Raw genomic sequence first — 26,723 nt, forward strand, 5'->3', positions numbered from 1 at the left:
GGATTTCAACTGAGGTCAGCCTTCTTCTTCTTCTTCTTTTTTTTTTTTAAGATTTATTTATTATTTTTATTGGAAAGTTAGATATACAGAGAGCAGGAGAGACAGAGAGGAAGATCTTCCGTCCAATGATTCACTCCCTAAGTGGCCACAGTGGCCCCAGCTGAGCCAATCCGAAGGCAGGCGTCAGGAACTTCCTTGGGGTCACCCACACGGGTCCAGGGTCTCCAGCCTTTGAGCCTTCCTCAACTGCTATCCCAGGCCACAAGCAGGGAGCTGGATGGGAAGCAGGGCTGCCAGGATCAGAACCAGCACCCGTATGGGATCCTGGCTCCTACTACAAGGCGAGAACTTTAGCTGCTAGGCTACCACACCGGGCCCCAGGGTCAGCCTTCTTAATCACGGGGTCAAATATTCATCATCAAGTTTATAATTTTGGAAATGAGCGATGAACTCTTCTCTGCCTCTCTGTGTGTTAGCTTGCAATTTTCCACAATGAAAAGTTAACTTTTTGAAAATGAATGTTAGCCACCGTCCTGTGGGTTGTTGTGAGTATTGAATCCACTCACACAGGCAGACTGAGCAGTCCAGGCTCAAGAGAGAGTATAGAGTAAAAAAGGTTTTAGAACCTCCTTTAAAAAACAAACAAAAAATTCTCTACTTAATAAAAACAAACAAAACAGAACAAAAAAACCAAAGGAAATGAAGAAGCTGAGAAGAACCTGTTCCTTTACATACAATTGTCAAGCTTCTACTTTCTAGTTCTTTCTAATCTCTGCCACTTGGTTGGTTCCTAGGGGCAACAGGGAGGGAGGGCATGGTGAATGCAGTGCCGGTGCCTGAGTGCGCAGGAAGCAGGTGTTTCTGGATGAATCTGGCTTTTTACCGGATACTACACATGCTTAAGTACTTTCTAAAATCCCAATATAAACGGAGGAATAAAGGCAAACACTGAGCTTGAAACAAACGGAAGCGCACGATCCTAAAGGCATCGCCAACTTAGAAGCACCAGGAGCCTGATTTGGCAGGAGCATTGGATGCAGTCAGCAACATGCCCCTTGGGACAATCACAAACCCATCACGGGGCTTGCTCTGCTTCCAAACTTCCCCTCCTCCCTTCCAGCTTCCTGCCGATCCCAGAATGTTGGGAAGCAGCAGGTGCTGGTTCAAGGATCCTGATGCCTGGACAGAGCGCCCACCTCCTGCCTTCGGCTGGGCTCAGCCGCTGCTATTACAGGTGCTGCAGGCATTTGGAGAGCAAACCATGGGATGAAAGAACTCTCTCTCTCCTTCCTCCCTGTCCCCCTGTTTTTTTTCAGCATTCCAAATTAAACAAAAATAAATCAAGAAGCCAAACGTTACCTCAAATATGTGTTTTAATATCTTAAAAAAAAATTTGTCCTGGGCCCAGCGTGGTAGCCTAGCAGCCAAAGTCCTTACCTTGCACCCGCTGGGACCCCATATGGGCACTAATTCTAAACTGGTGGCCCCCTGCTTCCCATCCAGCTCTCTGCTTGTGGCCTGGGAAAGCAGTGGTGGACAGCCCGAAGCCTTGGGACCCTGCACCCGCGTGGGAGACCTGGAAGAAGCTCCTGGCTTTGGATCAGCTCAGCTCTGGCCCTGGCAGCCGCGTGGGGAGTGAATCAACAGATGGAAGATCTTCCTCTGTCTCTCTTCTCTACGTATCTGACTTTCCAATAAAAATAGATAAATCTTTTAAAAATAAGTTGTCCTGGGACTGGGCATGGTAGCTTAGTGATTAAATCCTTGCCTTACATCCAAGGGATTCCATGTGGGTTCCAGTTTGTGTCCCAGCTGCTCCATTTCCCTCCTAGCTCCCTGCTCGTGGCCTGGGAAAGCAGAGAAGGATGACGGAGACCTGGAAGAAGCTCCTGGCTCCTGACTTCGGGGCAGCTTAACTTCAGCTGTTGTGTCCTCTTGGGGGTCAACCAAAGGATGGAAGATTCTTCTCATTGTCTCTTCTTTCTGTGGATCTGCCTTTCTAATTAAAAAAGATTTATTTTTTAAAAAAACATTTATTTTTTAAATTTTAAAAAGATTTATATATTTTTATTACAAAGTCAGATATACAGAGAGGAGGAGAGACAGAGAGGAAGATCGTCCATCCACTGGTTCACTTCCCAAGTGGCCGCAAAGGGCAGAGCTGAGCCGATCCAAAGCCAGGAGCCAGGAGCTTCCTCCGGGTCTCCCACATGGGTGCAGGGTCCCACGGCCTTGGGCCATCCTTGACTGCTTTCCCAGGCTACAAGCAGGGAGCTGGATGGGAAGTGGAGCTGCTGGAACACAAACCGGTGTCCATATTGTATCCCAGTGTTTACAAGGGGGAAGATTAGGCACTTAAGCCATCCTGCCAGGCTCTGTTTGTAGTTTTTCATCATGCAGCTTTCCACTGACTTTTTGAAGACCATTGATACAAAGCAGATGCTTACTGAGTGATCAAAGCGTCATGTATGCCAGCCGTGCGACCGAGCGGTCCCTCAGATGCCACAATGCAGATCTTCGTGAAGACCCTGACAGGCAAGACCATTACGCTTGAGGTGGAGCCCAGCGACACCTTCAAAAACGTTTTTCAAGGCGAAGATCCAGGACAAAGAGGGCATCCCCCTGGACCAGCAGCGTCTGATCTTTGCCAGCAAGCAGCTGGAGGATGACCGCACTCAACATCCAGAAAGAGTCCACGCTGCACCTGTGCTCCACCTGCGGGGCAGCATCATCGAGCCGTCCCTGCACCAGCTGCTCCAGAAGTACTACTGTGACAAGATGATCTGCCGCCGCCGCAAGAAATACGGCCACACCACCAACCTGCGCCCCAAGAAAGCCAAATAAGGCACCACCTCCCAGGGGGCTCCCGCACCCCGCAGCCCCAATGAAGTTTCCTTTGGTTGACCTGAGCAGCAAAAAAAAAAAAAAAAAAAAAAGTCATGTGTGTACACAAGGAATACTATTTGGATGAGGGCCTGGCGCAGTAGCCTAGCAGCTAAAGTTCTCACCTTGAAGGTGCCAGGATCCCTTATGGACGCCGGTTCTAATCCTGGCAACTCCACTTCCCCATCCAGCTCCTGCTTGTGGCCTGGGAAAGAGGGCAGTAGAGGACGGCCCAAAGCCTTGGGACCCTGCACTCACGTGGGAGACCTGGAGGAAGAGGCTCTGGGCTTCTGGCTTCAGCTCGGCTCAGCTCCAGCCGTTGCGGTCACTTGGGAAGTAAATCATTGGATGGAAGATCTTCCTCTCTGTCTCTCCTCTCTGTTTTTCTGACTTTGTGAAAAATAAATAAATCTTAAAAATAATAATAATAATAAAGGAAAGAAAGATGAAACACTGACTCATAGTGCCACGAGGGGGTGGGGGGATGATGGAAGCAGGAAACTTTAAATCACTGCTACGGAAAGAGAGGCAGCCCAAAAGACCACAGGTTGTGTTTCTGTCTTTAAAACAAACAGACATAAAAAAATTATTTATTTATTGGAAAATCAAAGTTACAGAGAAAGGGAGAGACAGAGAAATCTTCTATCTGCCACTGGTAATAATGGCCAAGGCTTGCTTGGTCAGGCGGAAGCAAGGAGCTAGGAGTCTCTTCTGGGTCTCCCACACACATAGGGGATGTGTATAATCAGCCTCCCCTGCTTTCCAAGGTGCATGAGCAGGGAGCTGGGTCAGAAGTGGAAGTCCTGGGGCTCAGCTCCGCCCCTATTTGGAATGGGAGGTCAGCAATGAAGGCGGCAGCCTTGCCCATTAAGCCACAGCACTAGCCTCATGTGATTCCTTTTATATGAATGATCCAAAACAGGGAAACTCACCCAAGCAGTCAGTGGGGCAGCGGTTGCCTGGGACCGGGGTGGGAGGGAAGGGAAGAACGTGTTCTCGAATTGATTGTGGAGACGGCTGCACGAGGCTGTGAGTAGACTAAAACCATTTAATTGCATGGTCTAAATGAGCGGATTTTATGATATGTGAATTATGTCTCAATAAAGATTTTTAAAGGGAACTGCATTTCTCAAAGCAGGAACGTTTAGCTTGCTTGTGAGTCTGCAAGTTGAGCAGGCCTCCCTGGGGACAGCCCACCTATGCTCCACTGAGCTGACTTGAGGGCTGTGGCTGGAATCTTCTGGATGCTCCTCTCCCTGCCTGGCTGGTGGCTGACGCTGGCCTTTGCTCTGCATGTGGAGTAGAGGGCCTTTTCCTTGCATAGTAAGATGTAATGGCTTGGTTCCAAGTGCCAGCATCCCTTGAGCAAGGAGTGGGAAGCGGCACCAACCCAGAAGACGCAGTTCTGGTCCTGACCTCCCTTTCAAAGTCTGGCATTGTCACTTTTACCGCCCTTGGCTGTTGGAAGCCGGGAACTGAGGTCAGCCCACATTCGCCAAGTGATGAGTGAGTGGGTACCTCTTGTGGGAAGAGTGTCTGAGCACTGGTAGGCAAGTTTGCAAAAACACACTACACCCTTCTTCCCGACATCTGCCACTCCTGGCAGGGGCAGGCCAGTGTGTGCGTGCATGAGTGTGAACAAGGGGCACGGCTCCTACACATACCATCTGTATCTGTGTCTGTCAGTCTCTCTCTCTTGGGTGCTTCCAGAGGGCGGCAGGGACAGTGCTGAACCACCCAGCGTAGGCCTTTGTCTAAAGGGACTGATGGAGCTGGGTGGGCCGGAATACCTGGTTTTGGATCACAGCTTCTGTTCCCTAGCCCAGCTTCCAGCTAATATAAATAGCAGGTGGCTGCTCAGCGAGTTGAGTCCCCGCATCTACTTGAGGGATTCAGATGGATGCGCTGCTGTTGTGTCCATTTAGGGAATATGCCAACACATAAGAAGATTCTCTCTTTCTCTCTTTCCCCATGCTTTTGCTTCTCAGATAAATAAAACACACAACAATTTAAAAAAACTTTTTTTAGTACCAGGGCCAGAGCGTGTTCTAGACAGCCTGTTGCTGCAATGACACACCTGATCGCCAGGTCTTCGGTTTTGCCAAAACAGTAAGTAGGAGCCAGCAAACTGGATTTGGAAGTGAACTTGCATAATTGCCCTTGACACTGATCAGATGATGGGTGGGATCAAACAAAAGCAAGGGCAAACAAGGCTAAGGTGGGAAGCCACAGACTGTACTCTTACATAAAGCCATGGAGTTGTTCACACGTATGATGCTAAGGAACGGAAGAAGCATCCTGTTCTCCGAGGGCCTGTTCACACCCTCTGTGTTTGGACAGAGAAACCTCTATCCAAAATGCCCCCTAGATTTGGTGAGCTCACTGTGCCCTGGGTTTTCTTAATTTCTAATAAATTAAGTAAATTCAGTACAGAAAATGAGTTTAACGGTTTTTAAATTTTTTTTTATTGAATAGTCACATTTACAAAGAGAAGGAGTGACAGAGAAAGATTTGTTCGCTGGCACTCCCCAAGTGGACACAATGGCCAGAGCTGTGCCAATCCGAAGTCAGGAAGCAGGAGCTTCTGCTGGGTCTCCCACACAGATGCAGAGTCCCAAGGCTTTGGGCCATCCCCTATTGCTTTCCCAGGTCACAAGAGGGAGCTGGATGGGAAATGGAGCAGCCAGGGCGCAAACCAGCACCCATATGGGGTGCCGGTAGATGCTATTGTGCTGGGCCCTGAATTTTAACATTTTTTTAAAAAGACTTATTTATTTGAAAGGCAGAGTTACAAAGAGGGAGACAGAGAATGAGAGAGATAGATCTTCCATTGTTGTTTCATTTTCTGAATAGCCACAACACCCAGGGCTGATCCAGGCCACAACCAGGAGTCAGAAGCTTCTTCTGGGTCTCCCAAGTGGGTACAGGGAGCCAAGCACTTGGGCCATCCTCTGCTGCTTCACTAAGCCATAACAGAAAGCTAAACCAGAAGTAGAGCAGCCATATCATTAACCATTGCCCGTACAGGGTGCTGGTGCTGTAGGCAGCAACTTTACCTGTCACACCACGTGTTAACCTGCTCCAATTGGAAATTTTTAGCTAGAAATATAAAAAACATTTTTAAAGCTTTATTTTATGTATTTATTCAAAAGGTAGAGAGAGAGAGGTCTTCCACCCTCTGGCTCTTGGGTGGCCTTTGTGGTACAGCTGCTTAGACTACCTGCATCCCATAGAACAGTGCCTGGGGTCAAGTTCCGCCTCAGCTTCCTATCCAGCTTCCTGCTAATGTGCACCCTTGAAGGCAGCAACTGACTGCTTCAGCACACGGGTCCCTGTCACTCACTGAGATGACCCAGATGGCATTCAGCTTGGCCCAGGCCTGCTTTGTTGCAAACATTTGGAAAGTGAACCAGTAGGCATCATCCTTCCATGTGGGCTCCAAGTCCTGGTTGCTCCACTTCCCATCCAGCTCCCTGTCAATGGTGTGAGAAAGCAGCGGAAGATGCCCCCAAGCACGGGGGCTTCTGCCACCCACGTGGGAGATGCAAGTGTAGCTCCTGGCTCCAGCCTGGCCCAGGCCAGTGGTTACAGCCCTTGGGGGAATAAACCAGCAGCTGGAAGAGCTCCCGTCTCTGCTCACTCTCTCTTTCTCACTCTTTCTCTTTAAAACAGATTTATTGTTAATTTTTGTTGGAAAGTCGGACATACAAAGAGGAGCAGTGACTGAGAAGGTCTCCCATCCGTTGATTCACTCCCCAAGCAGCCTCAGTGGCTGGAGCTGAGTTGGTCCAAAACCACGAGCCAGGAGCCTCTTCCAAGTTTCCCATGTGGGTGCAGGACCCCAAGGCTTTGGACCATCCTCTACTGCTTTTCCAGATGGGAAGTAGGGCAGCTGGGATTAGAACCAGCACCCATATAAGATCTCGGTGTGTGCAAGGCGAGTTTAGTCATTAGGCTACTGCAGTAGGCCCTGCTCATTCTCTCTTGTCCATGCCATTTAAATAAATAGCTGAATCTTTTTTTTTTTTTTTAAGATTTATTTTTATTGGAAAGACAGATATACAGAGGCGAGAGGCGAGAGAGAGCTGAGCCAATCTGAACTCAGGAACCAAGAGCTTCTTCCGGGTCTCCCAAGCACATACAGGGTTCCCAGACTTTGGGCCATCCTCTACTGCTTTCCCAGGCCACCACAAGCAGGAAGCTGAAACTTGTTGCTGTTGTTAACAAGTTACTTATTTAACTGGAAGATAGAGAAATTGCCACATGCGCACAACATATACACACTCACGGAGAGACAAAGACTCGTCCAGCTACTGTTCACTCCCCAAATGCCCTAGGCTAGAGTGAAACCAAGAGCCAGGAACTCCAACCGGCTCTCCCCGATGGGGAGCAGGAAGCCAAGTACCAAAGTCACCAGCCATTGCTAGCCAGTTGTGTTCGCAGGAAGCTGGATGGGAAATGGAACCTGTGGTTCAGAACTGGCACTCTGGTGACAGGGGATGCTGGTGTCTCAGCCCTTCGGGCCACACTGACTGCCCCCTGAACATCTTCCATTATATGAATAAGCCATCCATCAAACAGGGTTTCTGCTGATACACCTTGAGTCTTCTCTTTCTATGCATGTGTCAGGGATTTTGTTGGTGGTGGTGTTTTTTCATCTTGCCTGGGTATTTCCTAATTAGCTTTTTAAAACTTATTATACCATGAGTATTTTTCTACATCCATAAAGATGCTTCTCTGTCTTTAATTTCTAGACTTAACATGACATTTTACTGCACAAGGGTTTATTTCAACAACGCCCTGCTTTACCAGTCAAGAATAGCTTTGGATTTGAGAGCCAAAAACCAAAACATGAACAGCAACCATCAACATAGTAACAGCAACAAAACATGAATTAAATAAGTGGCCTAAATAATTTACAAGTTGAGGCCTCATTCATTCTGGGGAAGTCTGGAGGGAAGCAGGGCAGTGCTCATGTGGCAAGCGTACCACTTCAGGGAAGCAGACAAATACACCAGTTCAGGGAAGAGGATAAAAATACCACTTCAGGGAAGTGGGTAAGTATACCATTTCAGGGAACTGGGTAAGTACATCATTTCAGGGAAGCAGATAAGTATATCAATTCAGGGAAGCAGACTCCATTGATCTCTTTGCTGTCTTTCTCAATGCACATGAGTTTTTGCCTCAAGATCCAACAGAGGTACTGAAAGTCTGGCCATCCTACCCACATCCCAGACCACGGGAAGGAAGAAAAGGCCAAAAAGCAACAGCTGTTTCCTTTAACACTTCCTAACAGGTTCTCTCCACCAGCTCCATGCATGGCCCATTGAGCATAACGGAACAATATGTCTTGACTAGCTGCAAAGGAGCCTGGGAAATACAGTCTTTATGTTCTATCTCCTGTGCGTCCAGAAATCCTCATGACCCAACAGTAATCTCATCATTTACCATGGAAAAGAATAAAGAATCAGCATCATGTACACTGGCTGATTCCAGATTTCAGGTGGGGAAAGAGGGCAGAAGTGCCTGCAATTTTTTTTAAACTTTGTACATTTTTATTGCAAAGTCAAATATAGAGAGAGGAGGAGAGACAAAGAGGAAGATCTTCCATCCGATGATTCACTCCCCAAGTGACCGCAACGGCCGGTGCTGCGCCAATCCGAAGCCAGGAGCCAGGAACTTCTTCCAGGTCTCCCACACGGGTGCAGGGTCCCAAGGCTTTGGGCCGTCCTCAACTGCTTTCCCAGGCCACAAGCAAGCAGGGAGCTGATGGAAAGCAGAGCAGCTGGGGTTAGAACCAGCACCCACATGGGGTCCTGTTGTTTCTATACTTGATCTTAGCCTAAAGAAGCGGTGATCCTGCCGTTTCTAAGGGGAGGTCTGGCTAACTGAGCTGCGGCACTGGGCCCCAGCAGTTATTCTTACTGGTACTTGAATGATCCCATCTTCCGGCTTTCTCAGGCTGTAAGCAAGGAACTGGAAGGGAAGTGGAGCAGCCGGGATACAAACTGGTGCCATATGGGATCCTAGGTCTTGTAGGAGGAGGATTAACCAATTGGGCCACTGTACCAAACCCCAAAATTAAAATTAAATAAATTGTTTTTTAATTTGAAATTAGATATACAGACAGGAGCAGAGACAGAGAGGAAGATCTTCCATACACTGGTTCACTCCCCAAGTGACCACAATAGCCAGAGCTGAGCCTATTTGAAGACAGGAGCCAGGAGCTCTTCTGGGTCTCCCATGTGGGTGCAGGGTCCCAAAGCTTTGGGCCGTCCTCAACTGCTTTCCCAGGCCACAGGCAGGGAGCTGGATGGGAAGTAGGGCTGCTGGGATTAGAACAGGCACCCATATACGACCCTGGCTCATGCAAGGTGAGAACTTTACCCTTAGGCTACTGCGCCAGGCCCAAAATAAATAATTTTTTTTAAAAAAGTAACTGTGATGGATTGAAATGTGTTACATATGCTCACTTGTATTATGAGTTATGATGAGAGAGTGAACACACCACTTGGCATGTTTCAGGGTCCCTAGGAACACTAACGGGAAAGTCAAGTAGGTTGACCTGTTGTCTTTAGGACAACCAGCCATTTGAGGAGGAGGCAGACAGCAAGGAGGAACACAGAATAGTACCACTGGGCACTTCTCTAAGGAACAATGCGCCTCATGGTAGCTGTCAAAGCCACCAACATCACCAAAACAGGCTTATTATTATTATTATTATTATTCGAAGGTGCATTTATCCAAAGGACAGAGTAACAAAAAGGGAGGGGGGAAGAAGAGAGAGAGACAGATCTTCTGTCCACTGGTTCATTCTCCAAATGGCTGCCAAGCCAAGAGGTCCGAACTCCATCCAGGTCTTTCATGTAAGTGCAGGTGCCCGGATACTCGGCCCATCTCCCAGTGCTTTCTCCTAGGCCAAAGGTGAGAAGCTGGACTGGAAGAGGAGCATCCAGGACTCAAACCAGTGCTCATATGGGATGGCGACACTGCAGACTGTGGCTTACTCTACCACACCACAATGCCAGTCCCAGAGAGACAACATCTTGACTATACGGCTTGAGCAAAAAGAGCAAACTGGAATCCAAGTCTGAGGGAGCCCCTCACTCTGTATCCCAGTTTTACAAGGAATACAGCGGTCAGAGAAGCGTCAGTCACCTCCACGGGGACTGCAAACAGCAAAACTCAGATTCTGCAAGTCTCCATGAGTGATGTGCTGTCTTGCACAACCCCCAACCTGGTCATAAATTTGCCATTTCGGGTTGGTGTTAGGATGTCTGTCTCTGAACCCTGTGTCCTGTCCTGACGTATGTGGCCCTTCCCATCGTGTCTTTGGTCCATCTGCATCATCGTCTGGAGCCAGCAGGCCAACTAAAAAAGTGACATGCCTGTAACCCAGGTCCGAGGCGATGGCCATGTAGTTCAGCAGAAGTTTCCCACCTTCTGGACTCAAAAATGGCCTTTCCGGGCCTGGCAGCGTGGCCTAGCAGTGGCTAGAGTCCTCGCCTTGAATGCGCCGGCATCCCACATGGGCACCGGTTCTAATCCCGACAGCTCCACTTCCCATCCAGCTCCCTGCTTGTGGCCTGGGAAAGCAGTCAAGGATGGCCCAATACTTTTGGACCCTGCATCCGCGTGGGAGACACAGAAGAGGTTCCTGGCTCCTGGCTTTGGATAGGCACAGCACCGTCTGTTGCGCTGACTTGGGGAGTGAATCATCAGACAGGAGGAGACTGTCAGACAGGAGGAGACTGTCTCTCCTCCTTTCTGTATATCTCACTTTGTAATAAAATAAATAAATCTTTTTTAAAAATGGCCTTTCCTTAGATCCTATAGGCACCCATATATCTGATCTTTTCACCTTGGTCTTCTAGAAATCTCTGCCTTGCCTCAGATTCTTTCCTTTCTCTGACGCCCTCTCACTTTTAGCAGTGCCCTGTGCAAACTTTCCCCTTGTCCACCAACACCTCCACTCACCAGCCCTGCCCTCTCGACTTTGCTTCAAGATTTTTTCCCCTGGGCCTAGTTTTACTGGCTGGGTCTCAGTTCCCGATTCACTGGTGCAGCCCCAAACCGAAGTATCACATGAAGGCCTTAAGTAGCAAAATCTTGCAAGGGAAAGGTGTGCCTAGGGGCAGGCAGATGGGCTGGCAAAGAGGGAGGGCTGCTTAGGTGTAGTCCTATCTTGTCAGGGAGTTGGGTGGCTGGGGCCGGTGAGGTGGTAACAAGTGTTTTATTCTCCCATCCAAATACTAACCAGGCCCGACCCTGCTTAGCTTCCGAGATCAGACGAGATCGGGTGCGTTCGGGGTGGTATGGCCGTAGACAAGTGTTTGATTCTAACCTTGACTCTCTGGAACCTGGGAGCGGGCCCATGTCCCCACATTTAGCCACATCTCCGACCTGCAGCACCGGCCTCCTCCTGCCTGTGACCTGAGTGACACTGGGCAGCTTCCGGTCAGAGGCATCCTCCACTTTTTCAGCTGAAGTTCACAGTCAGACATAACTCCTTCCCCTCCCTGACTGTCAAAGTGCCCCAACTCCAGTTGCCAACCCCCTGAACCACACATACCACCCAGCCCCGTCTCTGAGGACTACTGATCAGCCACCGCATCAGATGATGGCTGGCCCAAACTTTACTCTTCGGTGGCTTCGAGTGTTCATTCGCACAGCCCTGCCTCCTGCCAGCTATTTTGTCTGATTCTCCCTGGCCCTGAGCCTTCTGCATGAAGCTTTCAAAATCTTCTCTCCTCTTGGAGCTGAGGCCCCACACACATCCCTGCCTCTGCTCACAGCCCTTCCACGATCTCTGTTCAATGGTACAGCTCCAGACCTCGGTGGGAAAGGGCTGGCTGCTTGATGCAACCGTGAAAACGATGCGTATGCACTTGCTTCTTGTGACAACTTGCCTGGCTTTGAGGTCTGGCTCCTCTTTGGATCCCAGCTCCCTGCTCAAGCACATTTGGGAAAGCAACAGAAGATGGCACAAGTGCTTGGACCCCTGCCACCCAAGTAGGAGACCTGGATGACCTGCACGGAGTTCCAGGCTCCTGCCTTTGCCCTGGCCCAAACATCTGTGTCTCTCACTCTCTCTCTGCCTTTCAAATAAAAATAAATAAATCCTTTAAAAGCAAATGAGGTAAATTTTAAGCCACTGGCACAAACCTAGGCTGAAAACGAAGCTTGTAGAGGTCCAGGATCAGCAGTCTGCTGGCTTCTTGCCCTTCCTCTCATTGAGCCACAGGCTCACTGCCTGGTTGCACCCTGGGGCATTCCAAGTTTTTTGAGGAGAGCACCCCAGTTCCACTCAGCCCTCTGCACGTGTTGCTGCCTTGGGCGAGGATGTGGCCTGACCCACCCTGAGTTCCTTAATGATGGGTTTAAAGGAGGGAGACAATCCCATCTCTCAACCCCAGGTCACTGGCTCTCCACTGGCCACTTTGTAACCGGGCAACCTACCTGGAGGAATGCCTATTGTCTGCGTGAAATGACAAGATCTCCTTGTGGCTGGTTGTGGCGCCTGATTTTTTTTTTTTTTTTTTTTTTTTTTTTTTTTTTTTTTAGTGCATTTGCTGCTTTAGTAGGAGGGTAGACTCAAGACAGCTAAACCCTGGCTAAACTGTGGGGACATCTCTGTCCCTGCCAACAGAGAAAAGTAGTCAGGGGACACTATTGCCTCAGGGAGGTGTTGGGTCCCTAGGCCTTCGCTGCTGCCTCACAACTTGCATGCTAGTTAAGCTATTCCGGGGTCTTCTTGCAGAATTGAGGTCTCTCCCCACATCCCCAAGACAGTAAAGCTTTTGACCCAGAAGCTTTAGTTCCTCTGTGCTGGCGTTTAGCACAGTGGTTAACAAAGACACCCTCTAAGCTGCCCACATCCCATGCCAGGGTGCTCTAGCTCCAGCTAGAATGTGCACCCAGGGACACAGCAGGTGACGGATGGCTCAAATGCTTGGGCTCCTGCCACCTACATGGGAGACCCCAGTGAAGTTCCAGGCTCCTGGCTTTAGTCTAGCCCAGCCCTGATTTGATTTTTTTAAAAACATTTATTTATTTTTATTGGAAAGACAGATATACAGAGAGCAGGAGAGACAGAGGAAGATCTTCCATCTGATGATTCACTCCCCAAGTGACCACAACAGCCGGTGCTGTGCCTATCCAAAGCCAGGAGCCAGGAACCTCCTCCGGGTCTCCCACACGGGTGCAGGGTCTCAAGGCTTTGGGCCATCCTCAACTACTTTCCCAGGCCAAAGCAGGGAGCTGGATGGGAAGTGGAGCTGCTGGGATTAGAACCCCGGCACCCCTATGGTAATCTTGGCGAGGACTTTAGCCGCTAGGCCACCATGCCAGGTCTCCTGGTTTGGTCTTTAAGGATTGAAGCAGCAGGTGGAACATCTCTCTCATTTTCTTTCTCCCTGACCCTTTCAAATAAAAGGAAAATGAATAAATAAAGATGTAAGAAGGCAGTAAGACACTTTCTGCTGTGTACATCCGCTCACTGGTGGCTAGGCCATCTCCTTTCCCTCCTGCAGCCAGAGTTTTCACTGTTGTTCATGCTGACAGCTTTCCCTGGCCCTCCACAAGCTCGCCCCGGTTCTTCCTGCTCCCTATTTTCCATCATTTTAATCGGGCAATCTGCAGAGCACCCCTGGCCTTCTCTGGCAAGCTGCGGCACCACAGCCAATACATAAATAAGAAAAGAAGCTTGCCATAGCCAGGTGCACATGGAGGATATGGCAGTATGCTGGAGCCTGCAGAGGACACCTGGTACCACAACAGAGGACAGAACAAATCAATCAACTACCCCAGCCAAGAGCTGGCAGTGAATACCTGGGCGAACGGAGACTCTGAGGTGGACTATGTCAATCAGTGGAGTCTGGAGAGATTTCACTGTGATTGGAGTGGCAAGATGGGCAGCAATACAGAACTGCTGAACTATCAAAACCACTTGAGCAGGACCCTTGGAGCATCCCCCCCCTCACCCCGGGAACCCCAGGATGGTTGGGAGGCTGGGTGTGGCTTCTTCCCTTATCTCTCCCCTCCCCCCAGATACAGGAAGGAAAACGAGAATGTGAAAACAATGGTCTTACCCACTTTTCTGTAGCCCTTGACCCTTCGCACCCTAATCAAATCTGTAAAAATTATCAAAAATAAAATTTATACAATTAAAAAAAAAAAAGCTTGCATTGTGTTGCTTGGCTTTGAACCAGCTAGCAAGGTATGATATCTCTTGCACTAGAAGGGGCTGATTTTCTTTCTTTGGTTCTTGTTTTTTTCAAACATTTCTTTTATTTACTTCAAAGACAGACAAACACACACAATCACACACACACAAAGAGAGAGAGTGAGAGAGAAAGAGAGAGAGAGAGTTTCCATCTATTGGTTCACAGCTCAGGTCTGAGCCAGGCGGAAGCCAGGAGCTAAGGAGCCATGTGGGTGTCCCACATGGGTACACGAGACCAAGCCCTTGGTATATCTTTTTTTTTTTCTTTCCCAAGAGCATTAGCAAGAAGCTGGATTAGAGGGGAGCACCTGGGACTTGAATCAGACTCAAATCAGAGTGTGAGATGCTGGAGGCTTAACCTGCTGAACCACAGTGTTGGTCCATTTTTCTTTTTTCTTTCTTTTCTCTCTCTCTTTTAATTCCAAGAAAGAACATCAAACACTGCCTAACTCTGGGGCTTGGGATGACTTCGTGTCCTTGTCGAATTTACACATAGCCGTGAGGCCCCACCGCACCCCTTTGTCAGACAGGATGAGGGCAGTGTCAGCGCCATCCTTGTGCAGGGTGATTTCTCACTGCCTGTGTGACAAAGTGTAAACAGAGGCCAAGGCTGTGAACTCTGTGGGCATTTGGCCCCCTGCAGCCAAGTGGCTCACACCCCATATCAGAGAGGCTGTGTTATTGCGGAATCCTGCTCTGAGTTCCAGCTTCCTGCTGCTGGCGCAGACCCCAGGAGGGCATGGTGGGGGCTCAAGTATTTGAGCCCCTGCCACCTATGTGAGAGACCTGGATTGACTTCCAGGCTCTCAGCTCCCAGCTGCCTGGGCTTGGCTTTGTGGCTATCTGGGAGTGAACCAGTTGATTGGAATTTTCCTATCTGTCTCTCAGACAACAGTAGAAATCTATCACTGGGGCAGGCATGATGACTTGACTAGTTAATCCTCCCCCTCAAAGTGCTGGCATCCCATATGGGCACTGGTTCATGTCCTGGCTACTCCACTTCCCATCCAGCTTCTTGGCTGTGGCCTGGGAAAGTACTGGAGGACGGCCCAAAGCCTTGAGACCCTACACTCGCGTGGGAGACTCAGAAGAAGCTCCTGGCTCCTGCTCAGCTCATCTCTGGCCATTGAGGACGTTTGGAGAGTGAACCAGCCAGCAGATGCACGCCCCAGGAGCTGAAGGCCAGGTTCATTTTCAAAGAAGACACTGAGAGAAATGCTTTGGAAGCAGCTGCTTTTGGCCAAGCCAGTTAAGCTTCCACCAATTCCATTTCTGGCTTCTCCATTTCCCTTGCACTCCCTGTTAATGTGCCTGGGAAAGCAGTTTGGGGCTCTGCACCCATGTGGGAGATGTGGAAGAAACTCCTGGCTCCTGATCAGCTCAGCTGTGGCCATGGCAATCATTTGTGGAGTGAATAAGCAGACAGAAGATCCCTCTGTCTCTCCTCCTCTGTGTAATTGTAAAAATGTAAAAATAATAATAAAATAAATAAGTAGTAAGACACAAATAATTAAAGAGAGTATGATCAAACACACATTTAAACTCAGAGTTGGACTGCAACCAGGGTCCTCCTTAAAAGGAAACTAGGCTAGAGACAGGGCTACCCACACAAGATTGCTGCAGGAACGGGGAGGCAATTAAGTGAGGTCATGCAAGGACCCATTGCTTCACGGCCCCTGCTAAATCCACCATGACTGCTGCGTGGTCGCCACGACTCCCAGGGACCCACCTGCTACTACTTCAACAGGCTGTCCCTGCAGGGTGACCGGCTGGTTAAATGGCAGTGCCACCTTCTTCCCAGCTGCCCAGGCTTGACAGGGCTGGGGGTGAGGGATAGGGAGTGGGGTGGGGGTGGGGGGCTCATCCTCTGCCACAGATCCTGTGCCGCCTTGCTGTCGGCCTCCGCCTCTGCTTCTGTTGCCTGGATGCCCCCTGTGCGCATGCTCCCTTTTCTGATCGCTGCTCTGTGCTCTTTGCAGGCGAAACCCCTCCTGCGCTCAACTCTTCCTAGAGCAGGGTGGGGAGCTTACTTCTGCCAGGGGCCATGGGACTATTTTTAACACCATCCGCGGGCCACACAACATCATCGACTGAAAAATCACCCTGCTCTAGATGGATGGAATTTCAAGTCCCACCAGCTGTTGCCTTGGCAGGGCCAGTCCTATTGATTTCGTGGGCCTTATAAGGCCAAGAACTTGGCCTCCTGTCACCAACATGGGAGACTGGGATGGAGTTCCTGCTTGCTGGCTTCAACTTTATCCAGTCCAGACCATTGTGGTCATTTGGGGAGTAAACCAGCAAGCTATCTCCCTTTCTCTGTGTTGCTTCTTCTCTCTGTAACTCTTTCAAGTAACAATTTTTTGAAAGATTTATTCATTTTTATTGCAAAGACAGGCTTATAGAGAGGAGGAGAAAAAGAGAGAAAGATCCTCCATTGGCTGGTTCACCCCCAAACAGCCACAATGGCCAGAGCTAAGCCAGCCCAAAACCAGGAGTTTCTTCTGGGTCTCCCACACGGGTGCAGCGTCCCAAGGCTTTGGGCCGTCCTTGACTGCTTTCCCAGGCCACAGGCAGGGAGCTGGGTGGAAAGTGGGGCCGCCGGGACACAAATTGGCACTCATATGGGATGCTGGTGCTTGTAGGTAGAGAATTAGCCAGTTGAACTACCTCACAGGCCTTTATTCATTTATTTATCTGTCTGCCTATCTATCTATCTATCTATCTATCTATCTATCTATCTATCTATCTATCAAGTGGGGTCACAGGAACCCTTCAGCTTTTTCCCAGGTTCCTGCAGCACTGTTTTGGGGTCTGTGGCTAGTATGTAAGCAGTCTGGGTTCAGATCCACAGCGTGCAGAGCCCAGGAGATGGCCCAGAAGATGTGATTCAGATGCTCCCAAGGAATCCCACAATCATTTGGGCCAACCGGTCTGAGACCTGTGACATTACCCGGAACAGAGGGGAGAATCTCACTCTGTTCTAAGCTACAGGTTCAAGTGCAAAAGAACTGATTGTTGCTAATTGTTAGTCGCTCAACATTGCTGTAATTTGTTACATAGCACAGATAGCCACAAAGCTCATGGATGAGCAAAGACTGTTTAATTCCCAATTAAATAAAAAGATCTAGCAGCAAGGCTACAAAACACCATCATTTTGGATCAGGGATGGGATCTGTACATGGAGCTCTCTGCCTGCGCTATAGCACAAGGTGAAAACAGCTGTGACTTTGGCTGGTGGCAAAGGCTTCCAACGTTGGAACTGTTGCCTGTGTATGGTGATAGGAAGTCTAAACTGCAGTTCCGGTTTAATGCGAAGAAAAGGAAAAATGGTTCGCATCCATATTGCCGAGTCCCATAAAATCTGCCTGGGGATCGCAAAGGGAGAAGTTCAATTTCGTAGAGAAAATCGGGCATTCCTCTGATGACCCGGCTCCTTCCTTCCTTCCTTCTCTCCCTCCCTCCCTCTCTTTCTTTCTTTTTTTCTCTTCCTCTCTTCCTCCCTTTCCTTTCTTTTCATTTCATTTATTTATTTACATTGCAAAGGCAGATCTCCAGAGGCACTCCCCAAGTGGCCACAATGGCCAGAGCGGAGCCGATCTGAAGCCAGGAGCTTCTTCCAGGTCTTCCATGCAGGTGCAGGGTCCCAAGGCTTTGGGCCATCCTTCACCGCTTTCCCAAGCCACAAGCAGGGAGCCAGATGGGAAGTGGGGCTGCTGGGACACAAACCAGTGGCCATATGGGATACTGGTAGAGGATTACCTATAATTTGACTGCCTTTCAAGCTGGTGAAACAGATTCTATATTTCTTTAGAAATAACCCCTACTCCTCTCTTCCACCCCTTAATCTGGAGCCTGGCTTGATCAGACTTCCAGACCTCTGGGTCTGCACCCCACATGGGGAAGGTCCTTGAAGCCATCACTGCTGCCCTGGCCGGTCACCCTCTGCTCGGCTTCCCCGAGGGGTACCCCCCCAACCTGTGTGTGATCACTTCTTGTCCAGCTCTGACTCCTAAGTGCACACGGGGAGCGGGGGCGGGGGGGCAGGGGAGGGTCGGGGCAGCCTCTGGGACAAAGTGTGCACACTTGTTCCTCTCTGACCCTTAGAAGTCTTCAGGGCCCAGAAAGAAAGAAAGAAACAAAAACAAATAAACAAGAAAGAAGTCTGCAGGGCCCAAACTGCTTGTACATAGCCTTGCTCTCAGAATACATTCCTTTGTCCGTCACTGAAGCTAAAGGGATCCTTACCTGTCCAGACCAAGCCTGAATCACCTCCTCCAGGAAGCCCCCAGCCCTGACCACTGCTTTTTCCTTGGCCTATCCACTCAATGGATGGGGTGGAGTTTGCAAGTTCTTTTTTTTTAAAAAAAGTGTTTGTTTTAGAAAGAGGGCGTGATTTTTTTCCTTGAATTTATTTTTATTGGAAAGGCAGATTTACAGAAAGAAGGAGACACAGAGAGAAAGATCATCCATCTGCTGGTTCAATCCCCAGATGAGTGTAATGGCCAGAGCTGAGCTGGTCCAAAGTCACAAGCCAGTTCTCCCATGTAGGTGCAGGGTCCCAAGGCTCTGGGCCATCCTTTGCTGCTTTCCTAGGCCACAAACAGAGAGCTGGATGGGAAGTGGAACAGCTGAACACGGTGCCCATATGAGATCCCAGTACATGTAAGGGGAGGATTTAGCTAATAGGCTATTGCACTGGGCCCTAAAAGCATGTTTCATAGAAGTACTGCGTGCGCAAGTATGCACACACACACACTCACAGAAATGTAAATGTAGTAAGTATATGAGCAAAGGAGCCTCATAAGCTGAGGACACTGTCTGCCCTTGAACTTAAGCAGCAACAAAAACACTCCCAGATTCCCACCACTTCCCCTTTCCCACCCTCCACTCCCCGCCCCAGGAATAATTACTGTGCAAAGATTCCTGTCCCGGCTGCTCCACTTCCCACCCAGCTCCCTGCTCGTGGCCTGGGAAAGCAGAGAAGGATGACGGAGACCTGGAAGAAGCTCCTGGCTCCTGGCTTTGGATCAGCTCAGCTCCAGCTGTTGTGGCCCCCTGGGGAGTGAACCAGGGGATGGAAGATCATTTTCTGTCTCACTTCTTCTCTCGGTAAATCTGCTTTCAAGTGAAAATAAATCTTAAACAAAAAACTGCCGCACTGTCATTGCCCACTACTCTTCTGTCACTGTTTTCATCAATTAGTGAGCACCTTTCACAGTGGGTTGTGTCCGCACTTCATTTCTTACTGATTTCAAAGGCAGATGTGCACAGATGTGCACGCGTGCGTGCGTGCATGCACACACAAAAAGGTTGTGAAAGATTTTTTTCCATCTGCTGGTTCACTTCCCAAATGCTTGACACAGATGGGTTTGGGCCAGTTGGAACCCTGAAATCCAGAACTCTTTGTGGGTCTCCCATGAAGGTGTCAGGGACCAAAGCACTGCCTCCCAGAGTGCATGTATGATAGCAAGCAGTTGGTATTGTGGAACAGACTCAAACCCAATTACTTGTATTCCGATATGAGATGGGGGTGTCTGCAGCGCTACCTGCCAACCTCTTTCATGTGCAGGACTTTCCCCATGTAGGCTCACAGCAAGGAGTGGAACTAAATCTTCTGCATTCAAAGATAATCTACTTAACTCTTTGGTGGAGGGGAGTCTTGGCCCCATCACGTTGTCCCTGCTCTTCTTGGGACAGGAAGCAGCCTGAGTCATTTAGGTCACACGCCACATGTTTCATCATTTCGGTTGTTGAAAAACACCAGGGCAGATAGAAAAGAAGCCAATTTATCTTTGAGCAATACTTTCGGGCATACCTATAGGAGATTCACTCCTCCAGAATTTAATCATCCCAGTCTCATTCTTTACATTTTTTTTGGTAGCTTCTTGTAGGGGATGAGAGTGTGTTTTGTTTCGTTTTGACTCTGCCCCCAAGCATGGTTCCTCTCTGTAAGTTAAAATGCTAATGAATTCTTACAAAGATCTGACTTTCCGCTGTAAAGTGATCAAAAGAACTATTTAAAACTGCTTTACTGCTTCTGCTCTTCTGTCATTACTGTTCCTGCTGGAGACTTGATTTGGCTATTTACGTTCACTCTTGCCTCGCTTCCCCGCAATATCATGTAGCTTGTTCTACGTGGCTTCCAGAAAAGTAGGCTAGATGTGTTTCTTGGGAGGCTGTGAGAGGGTTAGCCATCCTCTCAGCCCAACAAAAGTCTGCTTTCCATTGTTGGCCTGTCTTAGAGCTCTGTACCGGGTACAAGATCGACTCGTTTATGAGTTATCTATTGTTGCCTAGTTAATCAACCCACAATCCAGGGGCTTGAAACAGAAGATTTGTTGTCCGAGCTGATCTGAATAGTGGTGGCTCAGGGTTTTTCGGAGGGTCTGACCACCAGGCTGGCTGTGGCCACAAGGCCCTGGGAGCTCTGACCCTGCGAGTGTGGGAGACCTCAGTTCTTTGACACAGAGCTCTTTGCCACGGGGCTGTGGGAAGGCTCCAGGCCATGGCAACCAGCTTCCTCCAGATTAGCAAGGAGGAAGCCGCGATGCCTTTAGCTGCTTTATAATGAATGTCACATAGTGTCACTTCTGTCAATTGAAATGAGTCAAGAAGTCCAACCCACCAACCCACAACTCGGGAAAGGAAAATTCGGCTCCACCTTTCCAAGGGAGGAGTGTCTTAGACTTTGGGGTCTTATTTAAATGCATGAGCGCAGGCAGCCAATGGGTTAGTTGCATCCAGTCAGGAGCTGTGGCACAGGGTGGGTGCTGCTCAGTTTCCTTTCCGCCCATCATTGGAGATGGAGGAGGTTCCAGTGAATAAAACAAAAATTTATCTTGAGGGCCTGGTGTGGTAGCCTAGAGGTTAAAGTTCTTGCCTTGCACATGCTGGGATCCCATATGGGCACCTGTTCATATGGGATCCAGGATGCTCCACTTCCCATCCAGCTCCCTGCTTGTGGCCTGGGAAAGCAGTTGAGGACGGCCCAAAGCCTTGGGACCCTGTACTTGCATGAGATACCCAGAAGAAGCTCCTGCCTCCTGGCTTTGGATCAGCTCAGCTCCAGCCATTGTGGCCACTTAGGGAGTGAAACAGCGGATGGAAGATCTTTCAAGTTTAAATTAAAAAAAAAAAAAAGTTCAAGAAAAATGAGTGGCGTAAAAAAAAAGAGAGAGAGAGAGAGAAACTTTATCTGAATTATGTGAACCCAAGGTCAAGGCAAAACATTCCACCCCAAAGGGCATGGCCTCGAATCTTTGGTTGTCATAGCAATTATAAATAGGATAAAAGGACTCCACTCGTCATCTGAGAGAGATGGTCCTCGGAGATTTGCAGGCCTCCTATACAAGGTTCCAGTTCCCAACTGGCTGCAAATATCCTCTATAGGGAGCCACGAACCATTAGCCAACAGGAAAGGATCAGTTTGAAAAGCAGGCCGGGACCAGGTGGCATGGCCTAGCGGCTCAAGTCCTCGCCTTGAACACATGCCGGTTCTAATCCTGGCAGCTCCACTTCCCATCCAGTTCCCTGCTTGTGGCCTGGGAAAGCAGTCAAGGACGGCCCAAAGCTTTGGGACCCTGCACCCGTGTGGGATACGCGGAAGAAGTTCCTGGATCCTGACTTTGGATCGGCATAGCATCGGCCATTGTGCTCACTTGGGGAGTGAATCATTGGACGGAAGATCTTCCTCTCTGTCTCTCCTCCTCTCTGTATATCTGACTTTCCAATAAATAAAATAAATAAATATTAAAAAAAAAAAAGAAAAAGAAAAGCAGGCTGACTCCTAACTCTCACGCCAATGGACAATGACCACGTGCCAGCCATTTTATTTAATCCATTAACTAAGTGGAAGCATGTCCCAAGAACAGGTGGGCTTCTAGATCAGGGAGTATGGAAAGGTATTTGCACAGAAGTGAATGGCTTTGGGGGACAGAGCAGGGTGGGCAGGATCACTTCTAATAAGGGGGATTTGATTGTATGAGGCAGGAAGTTTTCCCCATCCTTGCTATCTACACTCACAGAGGTGCAAAACAGCTTGGGTCAAAACATAGCCTTCCCTCCCTGGGGGTTCAGTGTTCTCCCCGTCCCAACATTCCACTGGAAAAAACAATAGTGATCTCTTTTGCTTACTCCAAAGCCTTAAATTTTTTCCTTGCATCAAGTAACCTCAACTCCCCCGAGGTGGCAAAAATGCGTTCTTCAGAGGGTGTCCTTTTAACCTTGGGAAGGAGGAGAATTGCATATGGAGCAGATGCAATGAGGCAAGGTACTGCTGAGATATTCACGGGACAGTCTGTGAATGGGATGTAATGTCTAGTGTTTATGAAAACTTGTGCGGGGGTGGGTACAGAGAATCTGATAGGCTGTTCAGGAGTGCGTGATGGACTGGCAATTTTAACGTAAAAGGAATGAAAATTTGACTTGGAAAGCAGAGTTGCTGGGTTGAAGACAATTGGATATTCAATATGTTTACGGATGTAATGATTCAATTTACACGTTTAGGTCCGTGCTAAGGCCTTTGCTTACTAGGACCATAAATTTGTCAAATCAGCCATCTGAGTATTTAAAAAGAAAATCAAAATAGATTATATATACATATAATGTTTAGGAAAGCGTAACTAAATTTGTTTGGTATACTCTGATGTCCTCAAATTTTAGGTAAAAAAATGACCAGGTTGGGACAGGTGTTTGGACTAGCAGTTAGGACACCTGCACCGCACAGTGGAGAACCTGGATGAGACTCCCAGCTCTGCTCCCCGTTCTAGCTTCCTGGGAAACAGTCGATGAGTTCCAGCAGCTGGATCGCTCCCATGTGGGAGGCTTGGATGGACCTCCCGACTTTGCCTCATCTTGGCTGAGCACTGGCTGACATTTAAGCAGTAAGTCAGAACATTTACATCAAAGAAGCATTTTTCTCTCGAATCAATCAGATCTTTAAAAAAGATTTATTTATTTTTGTTGCAAAGTCAGATATATGTAGAGAGAAGGAGAGACAGAGAGAAATATCTTACATCCAATGATTCATTCCACAAGTGACTGCAATGGCTGGTGCTGCACTGATCCAAAGCCAGGAGCCAGGAACTTCCTTCAGGTCTCCCAGATGGCTGCAGGGTCCCAAGGCTTTGGGCTGTACTTGACTGCTTTCCCAGGCCACAAGCAAGCCGGAAGCTGGATGGGAAGCATGGCTGCCGGGATTAGAACCGGCACCCATATGGGATCCTGGTGTGTTCAAGGCAAGGAGTTTAGCTGCTAGGCTACTGTGCTGGGCCCAGATTAAAAAAAAAAAGCCAATGTTAACAAATTAAAGACTTGTAAGAGCTAGATTTTTAAAATCTGGAACTTGAATAAATGAATAGTAACTTAAAATCAACCATGTGGATGATGTTATCCATATATACCCAAAATTACAAGGATACTAATTCGCTCCCGTTGATGGGAGGAAGGGCATGTGCAAGAAAGTCAAAGTGGATGAGGGGTGTGAAGCAAGTAATAAAGTCATACATTCATATATTTTTAAGATGTGTTTATTTTCTTCTTGGAAAGGCAGATTTACAGAGAGAAGGAGAGACACAGAGAAAGCTCTTTCATCCACTGGCTCACTCCCCAAATGGCCACAATGGCTGCAGCTGAGCTGATCCGAAACCAGGAGCAGGATCCCAAGACTTTGAGTCATCCTGTACTGTTTTCCCAGGCCACGAGCAGGGAGCTGGATGGGAAATGGAGCCGCCGGGATTAGAACCAGTTGCCCATAAGGGAACCCGGCTCATGCAAGGAGAGGATTCAGGCACTGAGCCATTACACTGGGTCCCCATGTATTCCGTTTGCTTTTAAAATGATGTATGTAGTGGTGATCCAGCTGTGTGGTAGTGCACCTGGAAAGGCACCTGAAGCTGGCCAAAGTACTTGGAGTCCTGCCTCTGATTGTGGGAGACCCAAGTGGAGCTCCTTCTCTTGGCCAGGCTAAGCCCTGACTGTCGTGGGCATTTGGGGACATGAAACAGTGGAAGGAAGAGCTCTCCGTCTCTCTCTGTCACTCTGCCTTTCAAATCAGTCAGTGAACCTCAAAATAAAATGATGTGTATAACCGTTCTAAAACAAAAGCCCCCTAGTTCTTCGGCATGTTTCCTTTTTAGCAGTGGAATGGAGCCATCTGTGTCCTGCCCTTGACTTTGAACTGGGTTAACAGTTTTGACCAGTGGAGTACGGCTTAGGGGCTTAATACCTGTAGTCAGGCCTAGGAGGTCTCACTCAGTATTTGTAATCCTAACTCCTGTTGAAACCAGCATAGGCCCAAAACAGGCTTTGGGGAGTGTTTAAACTGAACGAAGAAGATTGCCCCAAATCTGCTTCAAGTCTCACGCCCTAAGTAAGTGGCAGGCTCCTCTCTCTTGGCATGCTGGGATCTCTCTTGGGATGCTGCCTTTTGGTACTCAACCACCGTGCTGTGAGGAAGCCCATGCCACTCTGGGGAGAGGCCTGCATGGAGAGGAAATGCAGCCAGCTCCTATTTGCCAGGCACGCATGTGACCTAGTGGAAAGCTGAGTCCCCAGCTGACAGAGCGTGGTGTTGGTTGAGGTGTGTTGTCCACATAAACCCAGCTCGTAGCGCACTCTCTCTTTCATAGACAGATCTGCCATCAGCTGGTTTACTCCCCACACGTGGAGCTGATGCAGGCTGAAGTGAGGAGGCCAGAACTCCATCCATGTGGGTGCAGGAGCCCAAGGGTCAGAACCATCCTCTGCTGCTTTCCCAGGTGCCTTAGCAGGAAGCTGGATCAGTCCCAAGGCCCATATGGGATGCTGGCATTGTAGGCAGTGGCTTTACTAGCTGTGCTACAATGTTGGTCCCAGACTGCCGATTCTTGAGCAAAAATAAGATTATTATTGCCATTTTAGACCACTAAGTTTTGGGGGTGGCTTCATACAGCGTTAACTAACCCAGCCAAGGGTTTCACTTACGCCTAGCAAAGTCCACAAGTTTCAACTGTACAGCCTGATACATTTTTTACTTATATATAAAAACATACAAACACTTACCAGGTGAGCTGTAGAATATTTGTTAAATCAAAAATTCCTCACAAATTGTCTTCTGAGCTCCTGAAACTCTTAAGTCAGTCCATGGCTCTGGGCAGCTCAAAAGTCCCCCTCCCCACCCCCCCAGCAATGTTTCCAAACATAACTGATTTAGAAAAGCTGTTTTCAGCACCCATGGAGAAAATAAAAAACAGGCTCCAATGGGGAGGCCAGAAAAGCGCAGGGAGGTACCAATGGAAGACAAGCAGACTTCAGTCCAGAATTTGTTGGGAAGCAGATCGGCCGGAGAAGGAGCCCGTCTGCCCTTAAATCTTCCGTCCGCAAAGCCGCCTGGTAAACCCCAAGTGCACACAGGGTGCTGTCCTAGTACTTTCCCATCAGGCCCGGGAGGCCTTAATGGCTGTTTCCCGCGGCCCTCAACCCGGTCCAAAGTTAGAAAAGGGGCCAAAAAGCCTTGGAGGGGAATCCTCAGCTGGGTAAAGGAGACCCCCCTCCCCCCAAAAAAAACCTGCTTGGCCAACTGCTTTATTTCCAACTGCGGGCTGATTTCCATTAATCACACTTGGCCCTAATTACCCTGGAGCAGCCGGTCTTCCTCTGGCTTCCAGCAGGAATTTGAAGGGGCTCCTGACAAAAGTAGGTCCCGGAGGCCAAACAATAGTGCAGGCTCCAGGAAAAAGGCGGGGTGAGAAGGTGGCCGCCTCCAGTCCTCCCCTTCCGGGAGCCCCAAGTTCCAGGCGGCCTATTTATCTCCCCAGGTAGGAACCCAAGTTCCTCCACTAAATAGATTTTCCTTTTGTTGTCACATTAATTTGCAACTCATTAATAGTGACAGAAGTGAGGTACTGAACTGATGTCATTTGCATATTCATGAGTGACTTATTATTAAACAAATAAGATTTCCCTATCTTCGTGAGCACCCAAAGTAAGGCTGAACAGTGCATTACACCGGGCCCGATGCTTTATTCTCTCTTTAATATGTTAATAGATGCAGTTGATTTCTTTAAGTAAATACGCATCTATAAAACAACACGTACTTTATAAAAAAGAAATCATTTAAATAATAATCCATTAGCAAAGTTGGCAACAATTTAAGAAGAACAGCCCATTAATACTAACGCGTGGGAATCAATTTGCGAATTTTAACTCGGGTGGGTGGTGGGATGTGGACGACCGAGGGGGACCTGCGACAGAGTGTGTGCGTGCTTAAAAAAAAAAAAAAAACAAAACAAAACCCCAAAACATTTTAATGAGTTTCCGTAGACTAGCCCCGGGCTCCTTGGCGTCGTTCAGGTGCTGCTCCCAGGAGCTGCAACCTGCGCGTCTTCTCCCAGTTCAGCGTTTTTTCCTGGCGTCAGCTGGGGACTGGAGTGGTGGGTTGAAAGCAGGCCGGAGCACCACTATCTCACCCCGCCGCCTCCTCCATGCCCAGCGGCTCCCCAGTAGCATCGGGTTAAGCAGAGTGGGGGTAGGGCGCAGCTCGGTGTCCCCGAGAAAATCACTCCCCCCCATCCCCACGGGGCTGAGACTGCTGCCCTGCCCTGGTGGCCCGCCACTTCCCCGGCTCCCTCCCCCCGCC

The 26,723-nt window shown here is 48.8% G+C and overlaps 1 pseudogene; it reads left to right on the plus strand.

The window, feature by feature from the left end:
• The first annotated feature begins 2,501 nt into the window (after window positions 1-2,501).
• On the plus strand, window positions 2,502-2,844 carry LOC121171362 (annotated as a pseudogene).
• The last annotated feature ends 23,879 nt before the right edge of the window (window positions 2,845-26,723 follow it).

The sequence above is a fragment of the Ochotona curzoniae genome, unplaced genomic scaffold, assembly GCF_017591425.1.
Source record: "Ochotona curzoniae isolate NIBS_2020 unplaced genomic scaffold, NIBS_Ocur_1.0 contig_1274, whole genome shotgun sequence".
Taxonomy (NCBI): domain Eukaryota; kingdom Metazoa; phylum Chordata; class Mammalia; order Lagomorpha; family Ochotonidae; genus Ochotona; species Ochotona curzoniae.